The sequence below is a fragment of the Ambystoma mexicanum genome, chromosome 8 (assembly GCF_040938575.1).
Source record: "Ambystoma mexicanum isolate Mex_15411 chromosome 8, UKY_AmexF1_1, whole genome shotgun sequence".
NCBI classification, from domain to species: Eukaryota; Metazoa; Chordata; class Amphibia; order Caudata; family Ambystomatidae; genus Ambystoma; species Ambystoma mexicanum.
Window position 1 is genome coordinate 1,307,374,579 of NC_090929.1, and position 24,537 is coordinate 1,307,399,115.

The following is a 24,537-nucleotide window of genomic DNA, read 5'->3' on the forward strand; positions in this document are numbered from 1 at the left end:
TGGAAACAAATAATCTTGAACAGTAAGACTGATTACTTTACCAACTACCCTCCAGAGTGCTTCCCTTTCCTTTGTGAAACTGTCTGTCCTCTGTTTTCCTTTACAGGGTGGGTTGTATTTTGTAGTGTGCAAGAACTGTCTGTTGTAGTAATAATAAAGTAGATATTTTTATACAACCTTGACTGGACAGTCCACAGAAAGCCGAAACCAAACTAGAGATAGCCCTAAGCAGAGGGGGCAGCACGAAGGAGGATGCCGAAACTATAAGCCGACTACAACAGGAATGTGCAGAACACTGGGAGAGGCTATGTAACCTGAACTATAAAAAGTATATAGCGAGGCAGCATGCGGGGGGAGACAAACCCAGAAGGAGGTTAGCATGGCTGTATAAAAGAAAGTCCCCCAGACCAACAACAAGGGCAATAACAGGGGCAGATGGACAAGTAGTAGACACCCAAGAGGGCATCAATCGAGAGTTCCTAGAATACTACAGGAAGTTATATGGGGATGAAGAAGATAGCAATAAGCGGGAAATAATTGACACGCTGGAGGATATAGGATTGCCACGAATTAGCACGGTGGAGAGCAAGGTCCTAGATGCCCCGATTACACTAGAAGAGCTGGAAGAGGTGGTGGTACAACTACCCACTAGTAAGACCCCGGGAGCGGATGGGCTCCCCAGCAAATTCTATAAGATGTACAGGAACGAGGTACTACCCCCGCTACTTGCAATGCTAAATGAGGCATTTGAGATAGGGAGGCTGCCGGAATCCCTAAGAGAAGCAATAATGATTCACCTCCCAAAACCTAACAGGCCGGGCAGGGACTGTGGCTCGTTCAGACCACCATCAAGGCTGGATCAAGGTAGTAAAATACTCACAGAGGTATTAGCAAACAGAATTAAACGAATCATTAACAAATTAATACACCCGGATCAAACTGGGTATGTTCTGCGCAGGACCATATCGACAACCTCAGACGACTCCATCTGGTTATAGAACACACAAAAGGAAACACGGAGGAGATGGTAATTGTATCACTCGACGCAATAAAAGCCTTTGACTCTGTCAGGTGGCCCTGGCTGATGGCGGCTCCGACTCATTATGGCATAGGACCAGGGTACCTCAAGTGGGTGGAACTATTGTATAGCGCGCCGCTACCCAGAGTCAAAACTGGAGCGGTCATCTCCGAAAGATGGCAACTGAGCAGAGGTACCAGACAGGGATGTCCTTGGTCACCGATGCTGTATATCTTAGCGCTGGAACCCCTGGCAATATACCTGAGACAACAATGTGAAGTAGTAGGGATAGGAATAAATGGGGAGCCGCATCTAATCTCGCTATACGCGGATGACATGCTGCTATACTTACGATACCCTAAAGAAAATCTCGAATATATTCTGAAGTGATGGATCGATTTGCGTCACTATTTGGTATAGCGGTGAATCCCAAGAAATCATGTATATTCCTATTAGGGAGGCATATAGGGACCCCATGTGATCAACTACCGGTCTTGCAAATACCATGGGAACCAGAAACATTCAGATACCTGGGGATAGACATCTATCACTCCGTGGAGTCGGAACAAAAGTACAACACCGAGAAAGCGGTGCAGAAAATTTAAAACAGCATGAGGTTCTGGTCCAAGCTCCCCTTGGCAATGATGGGAAGGGGGGCGTTGCTGAAGATGGTAGTATTGCCCAGACTATTACACTTTTTTGGGAATATACCATGCCTGATACCGAGGCGGTTCTTCCTGAAGCTACAGAGCATATGCAGGGGGGTTCTATGGCATGAGACAAGGAACAGAATTGCGCTGCAGAACACACACGACAAAGGGGGGTATAAACCTGCCAAACTATGAGATTTATTACTTAGCTAGTCAACTGCAACATGTGGCCAAGTGGCTGTCGGAAGACCATACCTCAGAATCGAGATTGCTGCGATTAGAATGTGCTCCGTTCTTCCTAAAGGAAATAATATGGCTGCCTAAGGGAGAGATAAAAGAACGCCCAAAGATGCTGGCACTGGGTTGGGAGATATGGCGGAAAGCTTGTCAGGCCATGGAGAACCCAACACCATGTTCTCCACAAATACCACTGGTCGTGCTGGCGGGGAAGGATGAGCAACTAAGAAAGACAATTAGGACACATTGGGAACCGGTGGGAATTGTAAGAATGGGAGATATGTGGCAGGAAGGGGAGATAAAGGGGTTTAAGGGGCTGTTAGAGGAAACGGGATTGCATGGAGGGCAGTACATCACATATAATAGAATGGTATGGCGGATTAAAGAGACATGGTCAGAGATAACTTTAGAAGAGCAACCTGATGCAGTCATAGACACGATATATGATATTGCAGAGGGGGACATGAGATATCTAGATTATATGAACTCCTGATGACCAAAATGGGAAAGGAGGTTAAACAATTGAAACAAGACTGAGAAGAAGAGTCTGAGATACCAATGAGTGATGGGATGTGGGAGTGGGCACAAGGGTACGACAACAGAGTTTCTAGAAATGCGAGGCTACAGCAAATACAGCTACATATAACCCATAGAGCATATATGATTCCCCAAAGAATAGCCAAATTCAAGAACGCAGAACGGCAAACATGCCCCAAGTGTGGAAAAGACAATGCGGGGATGATACATATGTTTTGGGCATGCACGGAAATTGGGAAACTTTGGGGGGAAATAGCCCACCGGCTTGAAGAGAAAGGGATTAAATTAAATGTCGAATCAGCGTGGGCATGTCTGCTAGGAGGATTCCCCAGGCCACGTCAGCTAAAACATGTGAGCAAATTAAAGGACTTGGCATACATACTTGCCAAGCGCAGAATAGCCATGGGATGGAAGGCATGTAACAGACCTAGAATAGACTACTGGTGGAGTGACCTAAAAAAATGGACCAAAGCTGAAACAGCAGTATGGCATGAAACTGGGAACAGAGGGTGGGCAGGGGGGGGGAAGAGGCAGAAACCCTGACAGCCTGGAAGCACCTAGTGGCCACACTATGGGGACCGGCTCAAGAATGCTGAAGCGAACAGGAATCTGATGAGGATACAGAAAGAGGAATCCCCTTAGTAGGAGCAGGCGCAGAGCGAGAAGAGGAGTAGGCTCAGATAGGAGGGGGGAGGGGTGGGCAGAAGACCCGAAAATGCAAAGTAGATAAGAAATGTTACAATGTGTGCTGTAAGTTTGTTGCATTTTGTTTTGGTTGTAATAGAAAATAAAAATCGTTTTTTAAAAAAAAAAAAAAAACCTGGACTGCCCAGTCCCTTTTATATTGGGTAATAATTGTATTTGGGCTGTGTTGCAACTAACCAACGATCCACGGCCTTGCAGAGATAAGCCTGCTGTTCCGTCCACGTTACCAAAAACTAGACAAGGTCGTCTTATAATTCGCTTGTATTCCAATCTGTTTGGATCCCTTCTGGTGTAATAGAGGAGTGGGGTTGATTGATGGTTTAGAAACCGATATTCATCCCTGGACCACTGGTGCCCTGGAATTTGATTCGTCACAGGCTTCTATTGCCCAATGGGGTTTTCAGCGATTCTGGAAATCTACTCTCTACAGAAGCTTACTCAATCTAAAGGGCTTCATGTTCATCTGGTCAGAGCCAAAAGCAGCATGTGTGTCATTTCGAAGGCATGTCTCTTGGGACACCATTGCTAAGGCCGTGACTTAAGCATCCCCTCAGCTTACTGCAAGCACTACCATCTTGACAAAAGCTTAAGGGCAGATGCTCAATTCGGCCAGGCTCAACTGAAGAACCTCTTCAGTTAAGTTGAAAATAGAACCTTCCACCCTCTGGGAGACAAGTGCTATTGAATCTCCCATAAGCATGGAGGAAAGGGAATAGGACGTATGATTAAGTAGAGGTTAATCGCTGTAGTGACTACTGTATTCCTAGTACATAGTCCCATTTCCTCCATAGACGCTCCCTCCCCCATGCCTTAGCTTTCAGTTAGGAGCGGACCTAGGCAGTTCCAAAAGGACTGAAGGGCAAGGCCCAGAGGCAGGGCTTGGGGACTGAGAGCCTGTGGCCCTGCATGTGCTGGTCCTGAATAAAAACAAAAAAGACATACCATTTTTGTTAAGAAATGCTATAAAAATCTCTGTTCCCATCCTTGAAGGATGGAATGTTCCACAAGTATGGAGGAAAGGGGACTATGGACTAGGAATACATAAGTCACTGTAGCAGAGTGCCCCCCTCTGCCACAGGTTGCCCAAACACTGATCTGAGGTCACTAAATACTGACTCATGCGGCCCCGAGAGGGGAGTGAACACCTGCACAAAAGGCCCAGCGGCTCCCTCACATTCTTCTGGTGGCGTTGTCATACGCCCCCTCACCCGATCATATGTTCCATCTGAGGACCGGACTTTGACAGGGCCAACGCCATCAGTCCATGAAATCTAATCCAATCCTACACCAGTGGCCCTTTTCCCCAGAGCGGCTCACCTGGACTTGATGTCTTCTGCCCCTGAATCACCTCCAGGAAACGAAGGACTATGGCGGCCCAAAGCATTGTGCGAGGGCTGGTGAGGCCAACAAGAGCTCTGGGACAATCGGCTACATGAAGGAGAGTGATTGGCCGTTTGCAATGGCCATAAAACCGGTTCCTAGGAGAAGGCTAAGAAGACCCTCTTCTGTTTCCCGCAGCACGCCAGTCTGTACAGCACCAAGGAAGCAGAGGAAATTTGTTTGGCGTATGAAGACGGACTGCCCATCGGGAAGAGGCCATCCTTATTGCTGTCAGCATCCCAGTGAGTCAAGAAGGGCTCACAGTTAAGGGGACAGAAGCAAGTTCCCAGACTCTTTTGTTCATACTCAACAACCTGAATAAAGGCGATTTTGTTTACAACCTGTCATCTACACCCTCGTCACTTTACAGTCACTAAGGTCAGTAACGTTTACTTTTCAGACGTACAAGGTTTTATAAAAGGGTGAAACTTGAGACTGTTAGCCAAGGAACTCTGTTAAATCCTGAATGCGACATGGAAGAGTTGCAGGACATGGCTGAACATGTCTGTTTTGTTAGATTATTTGATACATTTTTGTGCTACAGACAATTCCCAATATAGTGGATTAACAAGGCACAATGGGTGCATTGTGCAGTTACATTTTTAGATTACAAATCTCAGTTGAGAACTTTGCCAGTCGCTGGTTAAGAATGCAAAGTTAAGTTCAGTCATACTTGACATTGACACATGGAGGTAATCAAGCAATTAGATTGCTTTCACACAAATAGTTCCACAACTCGTGAAGACTAGACATAAGTGCTCTAGGGAACAGAGCAAATCTTTACAATCATGGCAGGATGCTTTCTCAGCTATGCAGCATCAAGAAGGTCATACCACAGATACGATTGGCACCAGGCACCAAAATCTATCCACCAACTGACCAACAGGCCTCTGAAAAAATGTAAATGTGACTGCTGTTTGGGATGCAGTTGCAGGAGTATATTCTCCACTTCCATATCCAATCTTTTCGAAATTAGTAATCCTACTCCTCTTGATCTTCCTGAATAACAGTTCAACAGAACCTTCATGGACTTAGAAGCACCATAAAAATTATCTGGATGTTCTATCAAATGTGTTTTTTGCATAAAAAAATAACATTTGCTTTCACTCGCCGCAACCTTACCATAATATTTTTCCCCTTTCTGGGGTAATTCAGCCCTTTAACATTCCATGTAACAAATTTCAAGGACCCCATCTATTACAATAAAGAAGAGAATAAAGTCAATCATATCATCCATTTGAAGACTGAAACTTGCATGTCAAAACATCACAATATCTTGAAGTGAAAAATCTAAAAGAAAAATAGTGCAGAACATTAAAATTACCCCCCACCCAAATGATACATGAAACACAAAAACATAACAAACCATTTAAATTGAACATTGCCCATAAACATGGACTAAATGATAAAGTTTAAAGTATTAACCTCAACTACTAAACTGCAACTCTAGAACCCTATGCCCAATCATATATGTATATACATCAATACATCCCCTCCTATCAATTTCTAATCCTAGAAATTAAATCCAAATATATGCCCCAATAAACTCCTTCCTTAACTTCTAATAACACTCTAACAGTTATGCTCTTTTGCCATGACGTCTCCACCACTAAGAGCCGTGTAAGTTCAGAATGTTCACTCCCTTCTCAAAAGACCGTCATATACACTAATCCCCTACCCAACCCTCATCAGTTTGACAACCCTACCCCCACCCAGACCAATAATCATCATATGGAAATACTTGAACGATGCAACTAGGCAATTGCAATAGTGCACGCAATATTGCTTCTCCCCAACTCTAGTACAATGGGCATCATCCATCAGGACCTGAGCAGAAACCCTTACTGATTTAACTAGCACTATACCTTAAATTAATTAAACATTCCAATCGGTGTTAGTGTTGCAATTGGTTTCTAGGTCCACATCGAATCTCTGCAGCATTACTAACCCTGTCGTCCCACCAACCACACACCATCCCCCTCATCCTCCATAGAGCAGCAACATAATAATACCTCAGTTCTTTGATTTGTAATGGTCAACACTACACAAAATCCCCTACAGATCTGTGAGATGAAATGATGATAGGTATTCCCTTCCCATTCCTGATAGTCTACCCTTTTGACTAAATTACACACCTCTCCCAGCAATACTACCCCAGAGGGCCTGTGTGTGCTTCCAATAATTGAGAAGAAAGCACACTACCCAACGCTGACCGTCCCTGCCCTTGCCCATCTTGGAACATCTGAAGCCTGTATCCCATTTAACATGAAGCACACCACATTCAAAGTCTTAGAATGTACTTGGCGCTCAGCAAGAGACAATCCTTCAAATAGGACATTTTTCGCCATTTTTCATTTATCAGTTCCTTGTGGGCTTTTCTTCTATCCTTTTGAGTAGATATGAGTCCTTTGTGAGTTTTGCCTTTGGCGGGCTTCAGCCCTGAAGCCCCCCCCCAGGATCCAGTGCCTCTGGGAAGGCAGAAAGTGAGGGAGGAGCCCGGAACCTCACTGTCCTTTGTCGATAATCAAGACTGGGAGAATCACCAGCTGCTGTGGTACAGTCCTTGGCTCCAACAACAAAGCAGCGTCAGTGAAATCAACACAGCCACTAAATTGGGGAGACCGATACAAGACTGGTCTGTGTTGAAGCCAAGGCTGCAAGAAGCAACATTGCATGGCGAGCACTGGAACAAACATTGTTTGAAACACGTGTGATAACCAACTTAAGTAAAGTTGAACTGCAGATGAGTGATTGAACTTTGAAACCAAGATCCAATACCTTTGACAGAGTGGTCCGGCACAGCGTGCATGCTCAATCGAAGGTCTCTGTAAGGTATCCGGCTGAGAGTTGACAAAAGTGAAAAGAGTGGCAAAGGATTGTGAATTGAAGTGGTCCTGCGACGGGTCAAGCAAAATCCCAGTGCAATCGAAAGTCTTCGATCTTGATACAGTAAAGAAGGTTTATGGCAAAGTAGATAAAGTTGCTCCGAGCCCGGTTGAGGGAGATCAATTGAAAGCTTTGGGTTAAAGCAAGTTTGTGTTAAAGTAGATAAATTGGTCCGAGCCTGGTGGAGGGAGACTGAAGATGTGTCGAAGCGATCTGTGCCCAGCAGAGGGGCATCCGGGGTGAACGGGTGAATCACCCAATAAATTGGATACATGGAAAATCCTGAGAACATTGTGTTAAAGTGGATCTGAGGCCGGCGGAGGGGATCCCAGGTGAATAGTAAATCGCCTAAATTGTGTACATGTGAAATAAAAATTTTAAAAAAAGGAAAGGAACCTTGTTGTTTGTTGCATCAGGCCCTCTGAAAAGAGAATTTGGCACAGATGGCGATGATGCTAACATTTTGAACATCACCCTCGTGCTAGAGACGCCAGAAACTGTGCTAAGCTCGAGTGTGCTGCCTTGTCCCATGCTGAAAACATGGGGAAGGAAAGCCAATGGCTTGAATATCCTGACATATCATTTCATGAACACTTTTCTTTTACATAACATTGTTTCCCGCACTATTTGTATTTAGAGGGAAGGATTGGCAAATGGTTAATTAGTATAGGCCGTTTTAGTTTGACAAGAGACCACTAGGACTCGGTTATTAGTATTTGATTGTCTTAGCTTGCTCCCATCTTTAGATTTGGGATCAGATCGGCGTTTTTCAAACACAATTGAAGTTCAATAAACACCCTTGAACTGTGGTCACTTGTGTCGGTCTTACTGTTGATACCATGCCTTCCTTAAACTATGTATGCACTGATTTCTTTGTACTGCTATACAGCTCACATTACTCCCTCCCAAGACAAGCCTGGCTGCTCAGCTACTCTGCCGAATTGTGTAGTACAGGCCTATATTAAGAGTTGGGTCCCTAATACCAAGCGATACGTCTTATGAAGTACCACACAAGTTGGACTTTAGAAAAACTTAAAGAACTGGATACAGCTGCAACTTAACCTCAATTACCTGTCAGATTAAACTCTAAACCTATAAAAATAGGTCAATAGAAATCTCCAAAGGGTTAACCCAGAGGCTCTGGACAAATGCTTAAAGCAAATTATGGAGTTTACCAAGGATTCATACTCCCCAGATGTGCTACTTGACTCCTACAACACTCACCTGACCCATCTCCTGGACGAAGTTTCACCAATAAGAAAGAAAACAGTAAGGGATACCTCTAGTAAGCAGCTCTGGGTCACCCCGTTGCTGCTCCAAACCAAACAAGAAAAGAGAAGATTAGAAAGAGCATGGGTTAAAGATCCATCTCGGGAGAACAAAGATGCTTGGATACACGTCCGCACCACCTACAACCGTCTAATTTGCAAAACGTTCTTTGAAGTGTTTCACTGTTCATGGGGAGGGAAGGTGTCATAAATTGCATTACAAAGAGGTGTGGGAGCCTCCCCAGTGGAAGAGATTCCATAGAACAGGGTATTTGACTATGTCCGTTCCCAGGAGAGGGGCTCCCACACTCCTTTGTAATGTCATAAATTGCATTATATACCTATAAATTGAACAGCTCTAAACTCCAAGCCAAATAGACCTGCAGTCAAATATGGAACATATCTGTTGATTTAGTCAGGGAAGCATTACACAAATAGAACATTCCTATTAATTTTAACTGAAGTACATATGTGCACTCAAATTACTGACTTTGACACCCTTCTCTTTTTAAGCACAATTGCAATTACAGAACATGTTTTAAATTGTTCAGAATGCATGGTAGAGTTAAAACTGTTAACTGGAAGCCATGAAAAAGCTTGCAGTGTTTAAACATGCATTTCTGTCTATCCAAAAAGCACAAGATAAGAGATGGCTTAAGAAACAAGCCTCGTTTCTAACTTGACCTGTTTTCAAATTATTCTTAAAAACAAATAATCTCTATTCTTTAATATTATTAGCACATAGAAACTAACTTGCATTATTTTTAAAACGGTTATGCAGGGCGTAGCAATTTCAAAATAAACACAATATGTGTTAACAAATGTAATTTCTCTAACCAAGGAAGCCACTTCTTCCTTGGGTACCCTTCTTCCAAAGAAAATGCGCCGATATCAGCATGCGGTAAATAATCACCATGTCTGTGCCAACACGTGTTTCACTCTCAAAATGTCATGCAATTAGAGATCCTGAGTGAGCTTCTTCAGGGAAATTAGTTCAAAAATGCACCTTTTAACATAATTAATGTGTTCTATGATATTCACTTGTTACACACACCCCGCAATATCAAAAACCCCAGCATGAGAAAAAAAAAGACATGAAAATAAAAATATAAAGAGGAGAAAAACAATCATTAGGAGAGCTCATATTGGATGAATTTACAGAGCAAATTACAATAAGAGTTTGCTGTTCATGCTTGTTCAAAGATCCAAAATAAGTTACATCAACCATAGTTGTTAAATATGATATTCACCTCTATTATTGATAATTAATTATTAAGATTCCCACTGTGCCCTCTGTTGCATCAGTACTTGTTGCTCTTCCCATTTAGCCCTGTTGCATTCTCAGTTCAGGCAACATTGTTTGTGTAACCAAAATTCCCAAATGTGCAGGATTTAGAAAATCACATGTGTCAATTTTGATATCTATTGAGTAAGCTCATGACAAATCATCATTCTTGTTGAATTTTAAAGGGTGAAAACGTTACCCCTTGATATAAACTTTTATCTCATGCACACTCATTTTCTAAAATAAGTACATCCATCTGTAAAAGTCAATAAAGTATCACTTTTAGTGTTGTGCTCAAGAAATTACATTGCAAGACTGCCTTAGAGTACCCTAAGAACTTTTAGTTCAGGCATTCACTGATATAAAGAATAGAGAATAGCGTGGTGCGGTTGCCTGCTGTTAGTTGCGAAATTGCAAGATAGCCCGGAACCATTTAGGAGTCTAATCATATGCTGAATCCATATTTGAAAGCAACAAGGGACTGCTTATTTGCTTATAGATGTAAAGCAGCCAGCCATCTTAGAATGGTTAAGGTACTGTGTTGGGGGTCGCCTCGTAGAACTCACCAATAAATTACAAAAATAGTCAAAAAGGAGTGTACGCAGGTGAAAGAAGCAATGCAGTTTTATTCAGGTCCCCAGATGCAGCTGGGAGAGCAAATTCAAACAGAACTGCATGAAAAGGTCCTGTAAAAGAACCGCCCTCAAAAGAAACGTTTATCGAAAGCAAAATAATTAGCATTTGCGATTGTCCGATATATAAAAAATCTCCCCACAAAAAAATTATTGGACCTCGCAATTTGGACCCAAGTAGGAGTATATACCTTGCGATTGATCATTGGGTCCATGAACCTTCTCACACCACCATCACAATCCACCCCAATTTATGTACTTATTTATTTGTTTTTTTTATAACGCGCCTAATACCGTACCAGAGTTTGGTTTCTAAGCACGGATCTGGGATTCAAACCTTTGTTGCTCTGCGCGGTCTTGCTTCCAAGACCAGCGCATTGCCCCTGAACTATCCTCCATTCACGACACAAAATTCACAATTCACACAAAACAAAATTATGTGATTTGAACATTTGAGACGAACCGCGGAACTTTATTATTCTGCCCTGGTCGCCTTTTTCTGGTTCTCATGGGAACAGCTACCCACCATGACCCCATCAGGGCCTTAAACCACAGACATACCTCTGCATTATTGCTGCATATTTGGAAAATGGTCTGCAGGTTATTTGAAACTGCTGTGGTTCTTGCCTGCTTCACTAGAAAAATCACATTTCATAAAGAATTTTGAATTATAAAATGGTCATATATTCCCCTTTCAATGGCAAATCCTGTGAGCTCCAATCAGAGGACCTTAAAAAATAAAAACCTCTGGGTGCTTCTGTTAAAGCTCGGTCTGGGGTTGCATGCTCTGTATGAATTAACCAGCTGCAGAGGCCATTGCCGCAAACAAAATGCTTACACACATTTAAAGCAGAAACAAGCTTTTGAGGCCTATTTACCACACTTCATTCTATCACTAAGTTTGATTACATCAAACTGAGCCCCAGGATTTATGGATTTGTTTTATTAAGCTTTTAATTTCACAGATATCAGAAAGAGACCCCTACCCTTTTATAGCGCTACTCTCACAGCTGATAGGTGCATTCCTTCATACTGCGTTGAACTTGCATTTTTATTACATTATTCTCTCTTTTATTAACGTATTAATAGCTAAACCTTTTTGGGCCGCTTTTTCATTTTTAGCAACTTCATCTTTGTGGATCCATATTATCTCTAACCGTGTCATGTCTCCCACAGTCTCCTCACAGCCGTTCAGGTCTTCCTCAACCCAGACACACCGTGTTCCATCTGTTAAGCATTGGATCCAGTATGGATTATAATTTTCAACATCAGCAGGTTGTGTAAACACCCATCCATCAGGATCCTCTCCTCCCCTATTATGGTCTTCCTGCTTTGATTTCAATACTACTTTTATCAACACTCAAGGGTAACATCAAATATCCTTTTTGTTTATGAAAAAATACTTTAAAAGTGTTCTTAATAATGCAGAAGGTGATGAGAAGCAGCGCTAGCACAGGCACAGTCACTCTAAACAATCCAGAAAGCCAGGCGGGCACCATGCAAATACTATGTCCAACCAGTCTTTTGCTTGCACTCCATTGACCTATCTCAACATCCTTCCCTGGAGTGTCCTTATCTCTTGTATATATGCACTTAAAGATTCATTAGAGGCTGCACCATCAGGATGTGCAGTACAGCAGCTTGACCCAAATGTGGAAAACACACCTCCTTCAATGGCTGTCAAAGACAAATCGATTTTGAAGGGCCACCAGGTGCAAGGCCCTCATCTCTTCTTCAATTGCGTTCAACCCCTTCGTGGTTGAATTAGCTAATTGCAATAGCTCATAGCGAGTTTACTGCAGCCATTTAGAATAGGGTGCAGCCTGCACTCCTGAAGTAGGAACGAAGTAAAAAAATATTTGCTGCAGAAGAGAACAGAGGGTATTCATCCAGGATAGCAGCCAGATTGTCTGAATTTTTCCTGAATAAGTAGTTGCTTTATCTTTTGCCTCTCATTAATTTTCCTTGCTTGTTTTGATGTGCCATATTCGCCTGCAGTGTGATCTTCATGGCAGTGCTATTTCGAGGCACCACAAGTGCAGGGCTGTACAAAGTGATGAGAGCGCACACTCCAGTCAGGCGGAAGCTGGGCATATGTTCTGGATCCGAAGGCCCAGCTAAGACCCATCAGTGCTGTAGTTCACCACACCAGGGCTGCATTCTGCAAAACCTTGTAACAGCCCAAATGAGTTCCCTGAAAAATCGACCCATTTGACCTGAAACACAAAGGGAATCGTGTAAAGCTCCTTATTTCAATTGGTTGATGTTTTTAATGTAACCAAGTTAAGGTATGAACATACTTTCCCCAAGTAACTTGGCAGCTTTCATTAACCTTGGCTACCACGTTTTGCTCAAAGCCCGCCAGTCCTTCAGCATGACATTGCATTATACCCCCCTATCATTTGCCCCCATGCCATACTGCTACCTCTATCCTCATCAGCGGTCATGTATGTCACCGGGGGAAAATTTGGCCTTCTTTAGTTATGCATTGTATTCTTTTATGATTTTCTATTTGTAATTCTCCCTCTTTATACTCTACCACTTTATGCTTTGTTACCTTATTTTGGAGCATTCACGTTAATTTCACATAGTTATCCTGAGACATTTTCCCTTTCATCCACCTAGTGAACAGCTACTTTGCTTCCTTGGAATAAACTTTGAGTTCTTCAAACAGGCAGGTGCATCAGGCATCCAACCTCCTCACAAGACACAGCCTGGGGCAGAAGAACTTTGAACATTCCTACTAAGTGTGGAATGAGAGAGCGCACGTAGCATGTGCCATTTACGCTCTCCCTTTTGTGAGAAACTCATGGTGACAACAAGTAAGACCGAAACAGGTAATCGCAGTTCAAGGGTGTTTATTGAACAATGAAATGCTGTATACAGGTTGGAAAAACACCTAATATAAACCTAAATGTAAGATGGGAGCAAGCGTCAACCATCAAATGAAAATAAGGCAGTTCTAGTAGTGTCGTGTCAAAACTAAAAGGGCCTATATTAAGTAAACCTATTGCCAAACCACACAACTAATACAAACAGGGGTGTGGGATAGTTCTCAAGAAAAGAAAGAAGTGTTCTCAAATAATATGTCAGGATACAGTAGCCGGGGTCTCCCTTTGCCACATTTTGGACATGGGGTAAAATGGGAGCTTGGAGCACAATACGGTCTCGGGCTTCTCCAGCATGAAATGACAGTTCTAATGGCAACCCTCAGGACACATTCTCAGGAATTGCCAGCACAAGATGAAAATTCAGCTTTTAACCCTGGAGTGTTCAGAAATCAGGGCCGTCTATGGCCAAGTCTTGTTTAACTTGAAAGTCTCTTTCCTTCGAGGACTGGACGTGTTCAAACAACAAAAGCTCCTTTAATAAATGAAAAGTTAATTTCTAATGTTCACTGGGTGACTAGGTGACCCTTGGGTCCCCCTCTTCTGGGATCTGACCCTTCTCAATCTTATTCCCCAAAAAATGTAGCAAAATTCCTTTATTAATCAACTTTGGGAGATAGCTTCACCCCTGGATCTCTCTCGGTCAGGCTCAGACCCCTCTTGGCTTTTTAGCAGGAATCGACCCTTGTGTTTCTCAATGTTCACTCAATGTGGGATTCACTTCCCTTTCTTTCACACTGCTTGTAGATCAAAGTCGTTAGATTGTACAGGGATTTTGCTTGACCCTCTGTGTGACCACTTTGACCTATCGCCCGCCTTCCTATGGCCTTCTGGGACTTGTGGTTTCTCTCATATGGGGCTCAAACAGAGTCTCTTGAGTTAGCACCCATGTGGTGCCACTTTGCCTCTGCCACTGGTCTCCCCTTCACACTTTTTACAATTCATTCAAAGTTCATCAGCTTTAGTTCAAAACTTGTGAGTTTGCGATTCTCACTCAACATAGCACAGTTCTTATAGGTTCTCTCCTCAACTCACCGGCTGTGATGAACCGCTTGGCTGTTGCCTCTCTGGAGTCAAGGCCGGTACCACAGGCACAGGAGATTCCCTCGCTCTGTAAAACCAGATTGTATGGACAAGCCTGGTTTGTCATCATTAGAGAATCATTACCCATTTAGGGATCAGTTATCCATCATTCCTTCGGATTAGTAGTGACATGAAGTAGTGATATTAGACTATCCACATATATGTAGCCATTTGCAATTTGCTATAGAATGAGGCCTGTTATATATGAAGTGCCTTGCTAGTGCCATGTAGAGACACATGTTATATTTGTAGAGACATGTAGACACATGTAGAGATATGTTATGTATTATGTATGCATGTAGAGACACCACGCATGAGTGTGCACTTAGAATATGCATGAAGTCTGCATTATAGATAGCGCTTGGGTTGGCGAGAGAGAGAGAGAAAGCACTATAGAAAGAATGAGGCCTATGGAATTTTGAAGCCATCCTGAATGAGACAGAACAGAAGCGCTGCAGCACAGCAGAAGTTGGTATGAGTTACTATGAAAGATTGGAATGCGTAAACAGTTTCTTATCAGACAGAGATTAGACCCGACTTTTGTCTTAGTAGAGGCATGGAGAAGGAGGCTTTATCAGCCTGGCTGGTGTGCGCTGACAGAAAAGGTGGGGGCAGGCAGCAGCAGAGAGCAGGAGGAGCTTTTCAGACAGAGACATGCAAAGAGAGGGATTTGAATGGAGAAATATGAAAGATGGATGGTATGGTAACAGACGTACTGATAGCTTGGTATAGATATGATGTACAGATGTCATGATGACCAGAACATGCAGTGATTGAACAAGTACAAGACATGCATCACAGACTTTTAGGCACTGCTCAGATTTAGAAATGCTGACAGATAGCCAGAGAGGCATTTTAGCTTAGAGAGACATGTAACCATGGATATGTATTTATGTCATTGAACAGTATAATGAGAGGTGATGCTCTGAGATTTGTGTGGCTGCTCTCTGCTGGACTGCTCTCTGGGATGTAGTTGGAGATGGAGTTCTAGATGGAGATGACACACCGACACTCGGAGATTGAGAGATCGAGGGAGCTGCTCTCTGAGATGGAATAGAGATGTTTGGCGGTGGCATAGGAGAGACGTTTTGGATGATTCGGAGAGGAAGCAGAAGGGGAAGCATTCTGATGAGAGCTGATGAGATCGATCTGGCAGAGAGAGGCCAAGGAGAGGCCCTGACTGACTGGCTGGTTGCAGAGTTAGCTGGAGAGGCGACACAGAGCAAGAGGGGAGTATTCAGAATAAGACACGTGCATGGGGAATTAGGACAGACACGCATACAGAGATTTGGCTGACATGATAGATAGAGTAATCGGACAGGGGTCGTCTTAGAGAGAGAGAGTGTGAAGTATGGTGTGGATTGGAGAGGAATGGTGTGGATTGAAGTTGCTATTAGATTGCTTGCATTAGAAGCTTGTAAGGCGTATAGTTATTGCATTGCATTGTAGATTTGCACCAAAAGCATAAAAGGTGCAAATTTGAGATTTGCATTAAAGTAGTGTTTGCATCATGTATTGCTGTGTATGAATAAAAGTATTTCTATTGTTGAATCGATTCATGTGTTTTCTTTGTGTCTTATGTTAGTGTGTCCATAGGAGTAACTTAGGAGTAACACAGTGCACAAAGGCCCCGAGATAGAAGAGTAGGGGGGGGGCATAGTGATGCACACCCCCGCTAGGTAGTTATATCTGAAGCCATGACAAATGGGACAGATAGGTAGATAGATTTGACTATTGACAAATGGCACCTGTAACGCGGGACTTCACTGATGCTGATTGATAACATGGAACAGAGGGTTTAGTCTGCAGAGTTTTGCAGCTGGCTTTTTGGATCCACTTATCGATGAGCTGAAGTAGAAGTTTGAACATTGTGTGCAGCTGTGTTTTCTGTTAATTCGTGGGAATAGATATTTTATGATTTGTGTTTTGTCTGTCTTGGTGATGTTATGAATTAGAGCATGCTTCGTCCACAATTTTGTTAACCATAGGAAGCGGGAACGCAATTGTCTGAATGTGACTTTGAATCCGGAATATTGAATTGGAATTGATCCAGAGCAGTGTTTCATGACTGGCAATTTTGTGGGAATGAATGTACATCCCTTTGGCCAAGCTAGAGAAACAGTTTTTTCTTGACGACGCTTGTGGTATTTTGTTTGGAACTCCGCAGACGTTGATAGTTTTTGGGGAAAGCTGACCATTCTTTTGGATTCCTGCTGGTTGGAATTTGTGCACAGATTTGGCAAGTAGATGACTGTATCTGCAGGTTTAGAGAAGTCTTGAAACTTGTTTTTTGAAACTCACAAACTGTGAGGTTTGGTTGAAGAAAATCCAGAGGGTTAAAATAATAGAACTGCAGAATGAGCTCATTATTTAGTGACTTGAAAGCAATAAGAAATCGGCTTAGACAAATGCTTGATGCCTGGGAAGTTTCGCCGGCACCAACCATAATGATTGAAGAGTTGAAAGAGAATAGTGAAGAAGCAGGAACAGAAATGACACCATATATTAGTGACTTGCGAGCAATAATATATCATCTCAGGCATGTAATTGAAAACTGCAAAGAGGTCCCAGCAGCATTAAATTACCCATTGAACCCTTTGACAACAGCAGTGATGGGTGGGAACAGAGTTCCTATGGCAGGGGTGAAGCATGAAGTAGTGCATGGAGAAAATGTGAATATTGTTCGTGGGCAGAAAGAGTTACCTTAGAACAAGACGAGAGATAGTGTGACCCAGACAGTTTGTATCACTGATAGTGCAGCAATAAATGAAGAGATTGCAGCAACAGCAGAGTAACAAATTGAACAAATTGAACAAGATGTTTGCTATGAACAGGAAATGGAGAGTGCATTTTTGACAGACATGTGCAGAATGCCTAGAGGGTTTGCCTATGAAGATTTGAATTATGAAACTGTATCATTGGAGACACCTTTGCATGGAAGCAGTTATGTGCATGGAGGCAGTTATGTGAAGCATTTGCAATCTAGGTTTGTGAGCAGAGCTGAGATGGTGAACATCTTTGATTTGAACAATAATGGCATTTGTAATGGCATTTTTGGCAGAATTTGTAATAGCAGTACTTTGCCTATGTTAGGGAGTGAAAATATCGTTTTGTCTATCGACATTGAAAATTGTATAGCATTGTAGGAGACCGTGAATCGTGCTAACGCTGGTGGTTTTGAGATATTGCATTCTTTGAATTTTTTGAGTTTGCTCACTGACTGCATGGAGAGAAGGGTTGTTTACGTTATGCAGAAACATCGCGCGGGATTAGCAAACTGTTGCTTTCAAGAAGGAGTAAGCAGAGAAAGGGAGGAATGTTTATTGAATCTGAATTGCATCGCAAATGCGGGAAGCAGTGTCCATTTGAATGAAATCAATTTGTTTTGTCAACATTTAGTGATTCAACATGAATACATTATGTTGAAAGGGGAGTCTGTGGCTAGAACACATGAAAATGACACAGAAAGCAATGCTTTTGCAGGACATGGAGTGCAATTGAATGAGAGGAATGCAGTCGTGCATCATTTTAAATTGCAATTTTTGAATCATGTAAAGTGGGCTGTACTGTTTTGTTTTGAGAAAGATAGAAATGGCGGGAGTAATGCATTAAGCAGTATGGAGAGACAGGCATGGTTAGACAGATGCACTGGCACACTGATATACTGGAACTGATATGTACACTGAGAGGAATTAGCATTGATGTCTTTTGAGAGACATGGGGAGTTTAGAACTAGCTATGTGCCATGAAGCATACAGAGAGAATGCGGTTTTGTTTTTGGCTTTGAATACATCTGAAACTGATGGAAAACTGATACTTGCACTTTTGTTTTCTTTGCATGAAATCTGGAGAGACACCTTCACCAGACCGAGATTTGCAGACCGTGAGACCTTGCAGATCGCATTGATGACTGACTAGATTGCATCGCATGAATTGACCAGACCACGATTGAACCAGCAGCATGACAGACTGAAAGACTGACCAGACCAGATTGACCAGACCTTGATGAAACCACATGACTTTGCATCAAGGCTGTTTGCAGCAGCAAGGAAAGACATTGATACTTGACACCTACGCTTTGGAGCAGCACGTCCGGGGAATGTCTCCGATTTCAGGTCTTAGGGTGTAGCTTTGTCAATGGCTGTGCTCTGAGAAGGTACTCCGAAGACCTGCTTGCTACCCGATTTCCTGGCATGACAACTGAAGCCATGGAAAGTGAAGATCGTGACTGACAGTAGAGAGAATCAACACCTTGCAGCATTCTGTGCCAAGAGAGAGAAAGAGAGTGAAAGATGTTCAGCAAAGGAGAGAAATCGTTTGTGGGCTGTTTTGTAATCTGCAGTGAGAAGAGAATCCATTTGGAATGCCTTACCTTGTGAACCAGAACCAGACACGTTTGGGCCTAGGGAAGAAGAGAGAAATGCAGAATGAGTAGGAAGACACACTCTAAAAGGATATGAATTCCTGGTGCTAACTACGTTTGAAAAGCAGTGAAATTCTTTGTCTCTTGTGGGAGTGAGAGAGAGAAAGCATTGATCGGACACCATTGTATTTTGAAATCTGCACTTGCATCCAACATTGGCTGGTCCGTCATGAGAAGAGCAGTGACTAGAATGGCATAGCCTGGCATAGCATGAGATGGCATGGCAACAACTGGCAACAGCATGACCTGGTTAGGAAGGAGTGAATTTGAATCTGGAGTTTTGGACTATGTGCAGGGCCACTGAAATTGCATGGAATTGCCACTGGAGAGTTGCCATCTGCATTGCATTTTTACACTCTGAATGATTGCCACGTGAATGATACATCGGTACCAAAAGAGGATAGACTAGGGAGAGTTTTGGAATAGGGAAAGTTGAGACATCATCGAAGGAAACTTGAATCAGTGAGCAGGGATTGCTCTGAAGAAAAGATCTGTCACCTATTGTGAGAAGAGCTTGCAGTAGTAAGGCTCTGGAATCTATCGCTGAAATTGTCCGTTTGCGAGGACACACACTTGAGTTCCGTTTGCAGCTGGACTACTTTTTGCTTTGGGCTATGCTTTGATGCCCACACACACGCTCGTTGAACACATTTGTGAACCATTTGTGAACACTCGCTTTGTTGACACGCTTTCTTGACATTCCTTGGCTGAGATATTTGCATTAGAACTGGATTTGTACTGACTTGGAAGTTTGCACAGATGTGGGGACACACATACTGTTCTGTTTGGCAACAACTGATTTGATCACAGACTGATATGAGAGACTGGAATGAACTTGATCTGGAAATGTAACTGAATTGGCCTGCATGACCAATACACTGATATGTATGCACTGACATGAAATTAATGTTTTTACACTTTGACACCTGTGAAAGTGATAGTCATTTTGTGATTGACACACTGAAATAGAATTCATCTGGTGTCCACAGTACATATGCATTGGTTCTATCCATTGCATTTTTGTTTAGAATTATCGGCTTGTGGACACACTTTTGCCTTTACAATCCTGACTTGACTTTTTGCTATGATTTGACATTAGAGATTGCATCTGACAATTGACACATTTTGAGCTATGCAATTGAATTTTTAGCTTGCCACTGATAGAGTGGAATGCTTGCATTGTTTGGTTTTTTTTTGCATTATGAGATTGAATGTTTTTTTCCCTTTGATTTTGCTTGATTTAGCATGCCATGTAGAGACATGTTTTGAGAAATTGTTAGTAATGATTATATATTGATAAGAGAAGAGATTGTGAAACCAGATTGTATGGAGAAGCCTGGTTTGTTATCATTAGAGACCCATTACCCATTGTTTGAGAGTCATTACCCATTTAGGGATCAGTTATCCATCATTCCTTCTGATTAGTAGTGACATGAAGTAGTGACATTAGACTATCCACACATATGTTGCAATTTGCTATAGACTGAGGCCTGTTATATATGAAGTGCCTTGCTAGTGCCATGTAGAGACATGTTATATTTGTAGAGACATGTAGACACATGTAGAGATATGTTATGTATTATGTATGCATGTAGAGACACCACGCATGAGTGTGCACTTAGAATATGCATGAAGTCTGCATTATAGATAGCGCTAGGTTTTGCGAGAGAGAGAGAGTAAGCACTATAGAAAGAATGAGGCCTATGGCATTTTGAAGCCATCCTGAATGAGACAGAACAGAAGCGCCGCATAACTGCAGAAGTTGGTATGAGTTACTATGAAAGATTGGAATGTGTAAATAGTCAGACACAGATTAGACGTGACTTTTTCCTTAGTAGAGGCACGGAGAAGGAGGCTTTATCAGCCTGGCTGGTGTGCGCAGACAGAAAAGGTGGGGGCAGGCAGCAGCAGAGAGCAGGAGGAGCTTTTCAGACAGATATGCAAAGAGAGAAGGATTTGAATGGAGAAATATGAGCAATGGATGTATGGTAACAGAAGCACTGATAGCATGGTATAGATATGATGTACAGATGTCATGATGACCAGAACATGCAGTGATTGAACAAGTACAAGACATGCATCACAGACTTTTAGGCACTGCTCATATTTAGAAATGCTGACAGAGAGGCAGTTTAGCTTAGAGAGACATGTAACCATGGACATGCATTTACGTCATTGAACAGTATAATGAGAAGTGAGGCTCTGACGTTTGTGTGGCTGCTCGCTGCTGATCTGCTCTCTGGGATGTAGTTGGAGATGGAGATAACACACTGACACTCAGAGATTGAGAGATCGAGGGAGCTGCTCTCTGAGATGGAAGAGAGATGTTTGGTGGTGGCATAGAAGAGACGTTTTGGATGACTCAGAGGAAGCAGAAGGGGAAGCATTCTGATAAGATCGATCTGGCAGAGAGAGGCCAAGGAGAGGCCCTGACTGACTGGCTGGTTGCAGAGTTAGCTGGAGAGGAGACACAGAGAAAGAGGGGAGTATTCAGAATAAGATACATGCATGGGGAATTAGGACAGACACTCACATAGAGCTTTGGCTGACATGATAGATGGGGTAATCAGACAGGGATTGTCTTAGAGAGAGATTGTGAAGTATGGCGTGGATTGGAGAGGAAAGGTGTGGATTGGAGTTGCTATTAAATTGCTTGCATTAGAAGCCTGTAAGGCTTATAGTTATTGCATTGCAGATTTGCACCGAAAGCATAAAAGGTGCAAATTTGAGATTTGCATTATAGTAGTGCTTGCATCATGCATTGTGGTGTATGAATAAAAGTGTTTCTATTGTTAAATCGATTCATGTGTTTTCTTTGTGTCTTATGTTAGTGTGTCCATAGGAGTAACTTGGGAGTAACTTAGGAGTAACACAGTGCACAAAGGCCCTGAGATAGAAGAGCGGGGGGCATAGTGATCCACACCCCCCCTAGGTAGTTAGATCTGAAGCCAAGACAAATGGGACATATGGGAGGTAGATTTGGGTATGACAGCTCCTGCTTATCAGCATAGGTTTGCCCTGTGTACCGCTGACATCTGCGGCAGGACACTTGTGCTATTGTTCGCTATCTTAGGCACTCTTCCACGAAGGCTCTCCAGGTCTGGGACGAACAGGGCAAGGTCACTTCTCTTCTTGCCAGCCTCTCGAATCCTGCCGCCTTTCTCCTTCTCTTGAACTGCTGCGTGCGAGCCTTCTCGTCGTACTATCTGCTGTCCTACCCTTACTCATGCTGCACTCCCCTGCTCCACCTTTTATCTCTGTGGGGAATGGGAAGGGCCGTCAGTTGTGTGTGGTTCCAGATAATTGTCTAAATTTGCCTGACCTTTCTGTCAGGTACACAATTATAGTATAAGACCGTAAACCAGTACTCATGTCAAAAAAGGAAGGGGTTGGAGTATCAGAAAAAGTGGTTGGTAGAGTTTCCAAACATCCTACAGAGTCAGAAGGGAAAGAAGTGATACATGGAATTATAGCCTTTGTATTTGGGGTGCTCTCCGAGGGGTAGGTTTTGAAGGGTTTGTTAAATGGCCGAGAATGACCATTGTGGGGATGGTAGTGTTCCGTCATAGTAGGTTGGGATTTTGGGAAATGACATTCAGGGGGATGGTATTGGTAGGGTTTGCAAGGTAAGAAGGAATAGTTGGGGTCGTGACATGAAAACAGGGGCTTGTGGGAATCGTAGTGTTTTATCTGATCAAGTTGGGAATGCGGAAAATGATACTCAGAGGAATGGAAAGAAGAAGGGAAGGGAGTATTTGAATGCAGACTGGTAAAACAAAGATTCTGGAAGTTCTGCCTTTTGGGTGTATCCGGGTTTGGGACCTTCGAGGATTGATTACATATGGAGGGGTTGTTGTATCTGGGACAGAGTGATCTAAAAGGAGGAAGGGAGGCAGATGTAATACAGCCCATGAAAGCCTAAGATAGATTGCTCTTCTCTCCTTCTCTGGTACAATACTGTGTCGCACCTGGGGTATTCCCCAGAGCAAAACCCTGGGTTCCCCTACCCAGGTGATCCTCCCCCACTCGTCCACCACCGGAACGGGATCCTACAGCGATGGCCGTGTTCTTGGCCAGCTGAATAAGGGATCCAAATGTCCTACTTGGAGAACACCCTCCGGTTTCTCACACTTCCCACATGCATCATTTCATTCTACTAGATACTCTTCCTCAGCATCATGGTGGGTGCCCTCCCCATTCCTCACACTCCTCCTTCCCATTTTTCGTCTTGCATTCGATTGCGTTTCGCTTTTTTCTTTGAAAGACAAAGCAAAAGCAGTAAAGTTATACTAAAACATAATCAACATCATAACGCTCCAAAAACCTGAAAATGTCTTTTTCTTTGTCATCTTTTTTACAGTACAACCTTCTTCTGCTCCCTTTTTCGCAGGTTTTTGATAAAATCTCAAGGCAGTTAGAAAATGAAATGAAAACTTGCTTATACTTCCCATCATGTTGTGCTTTGAGAGACAGCACTGTTGTCTCCGCGAACGTCCCTAATGTGGACCCATCCGTGTCGTCCCTGTAACTTGACTGCAGTCGGTGTCAAATAGATGACGGTATGCGGGCCAGTGAAACGCTGCTCTTTCCAGTTCCGAATGTGGTTTCGTACATGGATGTGACCTTACCAGTAAAAGAGGTTCTGCTCGAGGGAATTGTCCGTTTGCATCACCCGATTGTCCACATTGATTTTAATGCCTTTTCTGGAAGTATATGCATTTAAGGGACTTGGAAAGTTCTTGGAGGTACAAATCAAATTCTGCTCCCAGAATAGCAGAAGTAGAGTTAGCATCAGTGATTGTACGCAACGGCGCGATTGGTGAATGCATTCTCCTCTTATGAGGAGTCAAATGATGATCTCTTCCAGGCGTGTTTCTTAATGCAAATAAAGCTGCAAGCAGCACACCCATGATTTTTCAAGCGTTTGCATAAGCGTAGCCGGTCGCATTTTTAGTAGTCCATTCATTTTTTCTCCCAAACCATTGGCTTGAAGATGGTAAACCATACATAGTTTATGTCTTATCCCCAAGAGAGTTGTTATTTCCTTTATTAATTTGTTAGCGAAGTGCCGCCCATTATCAGAGCAAATTTTATCTGGAATCCCCCACCTTGGAAACACCTGCCTCACCAGAAATTGGGCTCAGAGCGGGCATCATTGTGGGCACAGGGACCTACCTCAAGCCAACATGAGAATGGACACACCACTACTAGCTGTTACTTTTAAGAAGTACACCTCTCTTGCATATCCATGTAATCAATATGCAAGTGCGGGAAGGGGCCCTCCAGTCGCAGCAATGTTCCCTGTACAACTCAATGTGTTAACTGGTAAAAACCTTTGACACACCATACAATTACTTACATACTCAGAAACATATTCATACAGATTTGGCACAAACCAGTCTTCACTTATCCCTGCAGCCACACGCTCTTTCGATACATGGGAAAGATAGTGAAGCTGTTCCAAAGCCAATTGTAACAATTTCTTTGACACAACAATCTTTACTGTGGGACTATGTCGCCAAACCAGATCAGTTAGAGACAGGGA

General features: G+C 42.9%; 1 protein-coding gene across 3 annotated transcripts in view; it reads right to left on the minus strand.

Moving 5' to 3' along the window:
* The window catches only part of LRRC27 (leucine rich repeat containing 27), a 750,327-nt gene that overhangs the window by 644,629 nt on the left and 81,161 nt on the right, over positions 1–24,537 (minus strand). Inside the window, exon 1 of one of the 3 annotated variants that reach the window (XM_069611416.1) lies at positions 5,650–5,723. The exons of the other annotated variants lie outside the window; for them this stretch is intronic. The gene's annotated coding sequence lies outside the window, so the exon portion shown is untranslated. Of the gene's footprint in view, positions 1–5,649; positions 5,724–24,537 lie in introns of those variants that run through there. 3 annotated transcript variants of the gene reach the window in all.